The sequence below is a fragment of the Ovis aries genome, chromosome 1 (assembly GCF_016772045.2).
Source record: "Ovis aries strain OAR_USU_Benz2616 breed Rambouillet chromosome 1, ARS-UI_Ramb_v3.0, whole genome shotgun sequence".
NCBI classification, from domain to species: Eukaryota; Metazoa; Chordata; class Mammalia; order Artiodactyla; family Bovidae; genus Ovis; species Ovis aries.
The window spans coordinates 16,238,631-16,245,137 of NC_056054.1; the positions used below are offsets into that span (position 1 = coordinate 16,238,631).

The 6,507-nt window shown below is 53.6% G+C and overlaps 1 protein-coding gene across 4 annotated transcripts in view; it reads right to left on the minus strand.

The window, feature by feature from the left end:
- The window catches only part of HIVEP3 (HIVEP zinc finger 3), a 544,861-nt gene that overhangs the window by 189,675 nt on the left and 348,679 nt on the right, over nucleotides 1-6,507 (minus strand). The gene's annotated exons all lie outside the window — the stretch shown is intronic.

Consider the following 6,507-nt stretch of genomic DNA (forward strand, 5'->3'; position numbering starts at 1 on the left):
AAAGTTCAGGTGGAATCCAGAAGCCTTCCTTTGTTGGGGCCAGCCCTTCCCCATGCCCACAGGGTAAGCCATCAGTCCAATTCTGTAACGGTAGTTTCATTTCACTTTCTCGTGAGTGGTTCAGGCATAGGCATATGACTCAATTCTGGCTATTGGGGCCTTTTATTCCCATGTTATAGCTAAAAGAAGGATCTCTGGGATAAGAAAGAGATTTTGGAAAAGACGATTCTTTTCTGTGCCATCCACCATCGTGCCTGCAAATGGCCATGGGACCATCTTATGACCTGGGTGAGAGAATGCTGAGTCGGTGGGAAGGTGGGCAGAGCAGGAAAAACAGGGAAGGGATGGGTCCTTGTCATCACTGGGCTGCTGGGTTATTCAGATCTGGAACTGCCCATATCTCTAGGCTTCTGGAGTTAATAAACCCCTTTTATAAAGCTGGGGCTTCCCTGGTAGCCACCTGCAGTTGGGTTTCTGTTATCTGCAGCCCAGAGCACACTTGTACCCAGCTAGAACTTCAGATCTGGGAGCATGTACCTACCAGAGGGCTGGGGTGGTAGCATCAAGGGCCAGTGGCAGGAGGAAGCCTGGGGAAGGGAGTATCCAGAGGGTGGGTAGGTCCAAGGAGGGCTACTCATGGGTAGGTATGGGTAGCCTCTGGCAGTGACAGTCTCTGAAGTTAGAAGAATGGCCGTGCCGTTTCCTGACCATCTTCTTAGTTTGGGGCAAGAACCCAGCCAGAAGCTTGAGGGCATAATGAATAAGGTACAACCCAACGTATGGTTTGGGTGGAATAGTAAGAACTAGCCAGAATCTCATGGTATGAAGTTCAAATGGGGCTTTGACCCTTGCAGGGAATTGAAGGTTAAGACAGGGAAGCAGAGGCAGAAAGAAGCACACCCAGTTATGTAGAGTCACCAGCAGGGCAGGGTTTAGTGGAGGCTGAAACTCCATAAATATTCCCCTTTCACCACCTCCACCCACAGGAATGCCAGCAGAGCTCAGGGCAACCATGCCAATTCCAGGCCAGCCCCCTGGGCACTCCTACTGGCTTTGGCTCAGGCATTGGACTGGTACCTTGGATGGATGGCGCCTAAGAGAAGCAGGGAAGGCAGGGACTAACAGAGGCTGAGTTCAGGAAGCAACTTCCATCAGGAGCTGGGAGATCCCCGGTGAGACTTCCAGCTTATGCCACTCTGCTTCTGACAGTGTGTAAGCAACCTCGTGCCTCGGAGACCCAATTCTGTTCTAGTCTAAAGGCCCAGCAGCTGGACCACGCTCCTCCCGCCATCCTGTTCTTTATGCATCAGCCAGGGATCAGGCGCTTCCTCCCGTTGTATCCTCATCTGTGTCTTCAGAGCTCCCACCATCCTGATCCAGCACTGAACAAACCACAGAAAGTCTTTAGGGGCCATTTTCCTGGCTGCAAAGATCTTAAAAAGGTCATCTGGAGTGCCAAAGGGGAAACAGAAGCACAGAGAAGAGGGGCATGCTCTTAACCTGCTGTGTGACCCTGGGTGGTCAATGACATTGCCAGCTTGTGTGTTCCATGGTTCAGCTTCAAAAGGACAAGCGTGTGTGAAACGGTAAATTAACTCTTCAGAGCCAGATGGAACGGCCCCTACCTCAGCCCGAAGTGAAGACTGACTCCTCCCTCTCATCTCTCCTCCTCCAACAGCTGGGTCCCCTTCAACATCTGAAAGCTTAGTCCCACCCCTTGTTCCACCCCATCATGAGTATCATCTAAGGAAACCCTGGCTCAGACTTTCCTGCCCTAACACTGCGCTGTATTTCTGAAACTGTCTCCGCCTTGCTCCCAAGACCCGACACACCTTCTCAGTCTTGGCTCAGCTCCCAGTGCAGCCCCACGAGCCTGGTGCTGAGACTGCTCAGAAGGGCGGTGAGATGGCAGTGGCCGGCAGTGCCAGTAAAGCACGTGCTGCCTGCCAGGTGCCCATATGAGCATTTTCCAGGGATCACTTTAACAAATCCCCAAAGAGGGCCACATCTGGCAGTTGCTATCATTCCTCCCATTTTATAGAAAAGGGAGCTGAAGGCCAGCTTACCAAAGGTCACCTGGCTGGTAAGTGGCAGTGCCCTGATGTCCCCCTGACAGCCCACGTTGGCGGTTTCTCTGGTCTCTGCTGCAGGCCTGGAATGGGTTTTCCCTCTGCCAACCCCTGGGCTGGCCTTGAGTGCCTGCCCAGCCCCATGGGCGTGGTTGATCTCAAGTCCTAGGCCTCTCTCTCCCTAGCATTTTAGATTGCTGTCATGTCCTTCAGAGAGGACGTGAGATTTCACAGGACCTGGAAGAACACACAGAGGGCATGGAGGTAGGGCAAGAGGTGAGACCAAAAATCAAGTCTGGTTACTTGCAAATGTAGACCCCACGAGTATATCCATGAGTTGGTCCCCTCTTTTACCCACTCACCCACGATCACTGGGCTAGAGCTTCAGGGCGCTGCTGGCACCCACCAACCAGGGAAAGCCAAGCAGGACAGCGAAAAAGCTCGATGACCCTGTGTTCGGACCCCAGTCCTGTCCCTCTGTGTTCTGTGAGCTTGAGGCACACCCACAGGGAGGGTGCCGCTCTCAGCGTCCAATCCCCATCTGTGACATGAGGCTGATGACACCAACCTTGCAAAGCCTTCCTGAGAGATGTGAGATGCCTTCCACAAGCGCCGGGCTCTCAGAGGTGCCCGCTCCTCTTGGCCCTGGCTGTCTGCTGATGCCAGGGGTGGCCTCTCGGGGCTGAGAAGTCCGCGCGGTTCCAGTGATGCCTGCCACATGGCTGGCAGCGTCCTGAGAACACTGGGCATGCAAGCTGGAGATAAATACAGGGTCCAGGCACCTGTTCCTGAACAAAGGGCTATTCTGGGGTTTTAATTGCTCATCAGGGGGAAGTCAGGCTCTGGCCAGTGACCAACCCTGGGGGGTTAGGACAAGCACTGGGGCATCACACACACCCAGGGGCAGGTGCAGAAATGCCAGCCAACAGGTGACAAATCCCAGACTGTCACCAAGGGAGGGCACTTAAAAGGCCTCTGAGCATTCTCACAGTCTACAAATAGGGAAACTGACGCCTGGGCAGGGGGAAGGCTTCCATTCACCGCTTCCACGAACACTCATCAAGCACCTCTTTTATGCTTGGCTCTGTGCTCAGACCCAGGAACCTGACAGCGTAGGGGAGACAGAAGGCACACATGCAAACCCCGTGCCTTGTGACAACTGCCAGGAGGAGGCACGGACAGAGCCGGCGAGGCAGGAAGGAGGGACGCCACCCTGATCACGTGGTCAAGCGTTCGTTCATTCATTCACTGTGTGCCTGGGGCTTGTCTGTACCAGGCGCTGCTTAGGTGCTGGAGACACGGCCCTGAATAAAGTTCAGTCCCAGCCCTCATGGGATGTACAGTTTCACAGCAGAGAAAGGCAGTCACAGATAAATGAAGAGGAATATGATAGAATGTCAGGGTGCTACAGAGAAAACAACTGCAGGATAAGGGAACAGTAGGCGCTTGCTGCTGGTTGATGTTTCAGGTAGAGACAGTCAGATTGATGCCAACCACGAAAAATGAACTTGACCGCAAGAAGTACACAGGGTAGTGAATACTTTGCCTTCGGAGTGAAGAGGGGAACCAAGGCCCGGAAATAACCTACCTCAGGGGTCACAGAGGACCAGCCATGGACTCAGAAACTGCCCCAGGTCTCCCCTCCAGGGCATGGCACGCCCTCTGTGCCCACAACCTCTTTCCCCACCTCTATCCTCCCCCAGGGTTGGGGAAAGCGCCACGCAGCTCTGCTGGGTGGGGGCCAGGCCCCTTCAGTCACCACCTCCTGGCTCACCAGTCGCCACATCTGAGACAATGAAGACTGACAGCCAGACCCTGGGCTATCCAGACACCGTAGGCTTGTCCCTCCCCCTGTCACCTCCCACTGGTGTCCGTGGTGCCTTGGTGTCAGATGCACATGGTGCCTGCACTTCTGAGTTGTATGACCTTGACAAATTCAGCGCAGCATCTGTTGTACTGCACTCACAGAGCAGAGGGGGATTAAATAAAGTGAGGTGCTAAATGTCCACAGGAATCTGTGGCCCACAGGGGCCTAGAGAGGGCGGCCACCTTCCCTTCCTACATTTGCCCCCTCACAACATGTACCTGGGCTGTATCCCAGAGCATCTCTCCCTCCTCAAGGCTCCCACAACCCTGAAAGCGCTCATGGTCTCTTCCTGTGTCTGCTGTTGGTCCCAGCTGGAGAGAAAGATCTCCAGCACCTGGAGCAGCCTCTGGCTCCTGCATGTCTCCAAGCCACTGGCTGGGGACTCAGCTTAAAGCCACACTCAGCACTGCTCCATAAACACCCCCTACCATGCAGCTTCCAGCACGGAAAACTGAACTTGAAGAATCATGAGGAAGATAGACAGGCAGATTCAGAGTCAGCTTCTTATCAGCCTAATGACACTGGGCAAGTTAACACTATTTTTTTTTTTTATGAATGAGGATAATAATCAGTGCAAAGGTTCTGAAAAATTATATGGTGATTTTAATATTATTGTTTTCATTATAGGATCATAGATTGAGGCCAGAGTTTATTCTACTTGTAACCTAGTACTACAATCCTTTCCACAATGTCCTGACCCCTGGGCAACCTCTTCTAGTTGACCTCTCCAATGATGGGAAACTTACTCCCTGATGGGCAGTGCCTACCATATTTTGACTGCTTCTGAGCATCAGAAACATTGATGCCTGTTTTCTGAAGCCCTGTCATGCTGAGCTCTGGAATACAGAGAGGTGAGTGGGTGGTGAGCAAGCCTGGGGGAGGGTCTGGGGAGAGGTTTGAGATGATGGTGGGAGTGAGTCAGGAGTCAAGGGCACCTGGAAATAACATTTCCTGCTACTGGGCCAGGGAGCACTCTCTCATGTAGCCCCTCCACCGGAGGTCAGCTCCGCTTCCCAGGTAACCTCCCACTAATGGTGTCTTACTTTGCCCAAGGCTTCAGAGCCAGCCCGGCCCTTCCATAAGACGTCCTGCCTGGGCTGCCTTCTGCCTGGGATTGCTCAGCAGCTGGACCACAGGGCCCTGGGTTCTCCAGCCATGATGCATGATTAATGACTCTGATGAGCTCACCAGCCCACGGAGGGAGAGTCGATCGAGGGGAGGCCAGAGGCAGGCTGGTTATGGATTTTAACCCTCTGATGTTACTGGCTGGGAATTTAACATCAATAATTCAAAGCCGTGGAGAGTAGGGGTTGAGAAAAATGCAAAAGAGAGAGGGAGATAAGGACAGAAACAGAGAAAGGAAGAAAAGGGATGGGGGAAGGGAAGGAGAAAGGAAAAGAAGCACAGATGATTTACTGAGTGTCTCCCAGTGCCATTTCCACCTCCTTTAGCACCTTCTAAGCCCCACTGAAATCTGGGAAGCATATACCATCCCCCCCATCACCCAGCCCAAGAAACTGAGGCATAAAGAGGAAAAGTGAGGGTCTCAGGGGTTGAGGGGCTATAGGAAGAACCTGGGTTCTGTCTGCTACACCTTGGCCCTGGAGTGCCACCAGGTGAGGGAGCACAGAGAGGGTCCCTGCCAGTTGGAGGACAGTCAGCCCCAGCTTTACTCTGGGGCTGACATCCGGTGAGATGAGTCTGGAGGACTCTGTCCCAAGGAGAGAAACCAGTCGTCGGCCTTCTGGACAGCACCAGAACTTTGTTTCTGGAGCTGAAAAAATTAACTGCTATATTTAAAAGCATTGTTCGGTTGCTATGGCAACAGAGGGGCTAAGAATAATATAAAAAGAAGATGATATGCCAGGTTGTCACTGGCAACCCAATTTTAAGGGTGTGTGTATGTGTTTTAAAAGAGGGAGGGGGTGGGGAGGAGAGGGGAGACAGCATTTAGACCGTCTTCACCACTCCCTCTGGCACCAGCTGCCCCCGTGATACGTCCAAGATGCAGCCAGGCCTGGGATCTCACAGGTCTGCCCGAGTCAAGGGAGAGCTGGCACGGCCTGGCCCTGAGCCTAAAGATAAAGGTGGTTCTCATTCCCAGATTGCTGTCCCCTCCTGACAGCCCCTCACTGCCTGGGCAGCTTCCCTCAGCTGTGGAACCCCAGCCGGAGGCACCTCTCAAACAGATGGCCCCAAAATAGCTTCTTCCCTCCAACCTGGGAGATAGCAGCCAGCCTGGCAGACTCCCTGGGGACCACCAGGGAGAACAGATGGTCGGGAGAGAAGAGCAAGAGACGGATTTATTGATCTGCAACGTGGATGTCAGGCTTGGGCACACGTGGGCACAGGGGGGCCCTGGCTCTCTGAGGAGTCCTGCAGAGAAACCCTAGGTCTAACCTTGGTCTGGAGCCTGGGCCCAGGTGACCTGGAGGATCCCAGAGCAAGCCTGACCAAGGACAGGAAGGTGGATGGGGACTGTGGCCCCTTGTACATCAGCCAGATGCTTGTCAGGGCTGAGACGGACACACCCATGGGAGACATGGAGGGACTAGACAGCCCAAATCCCCA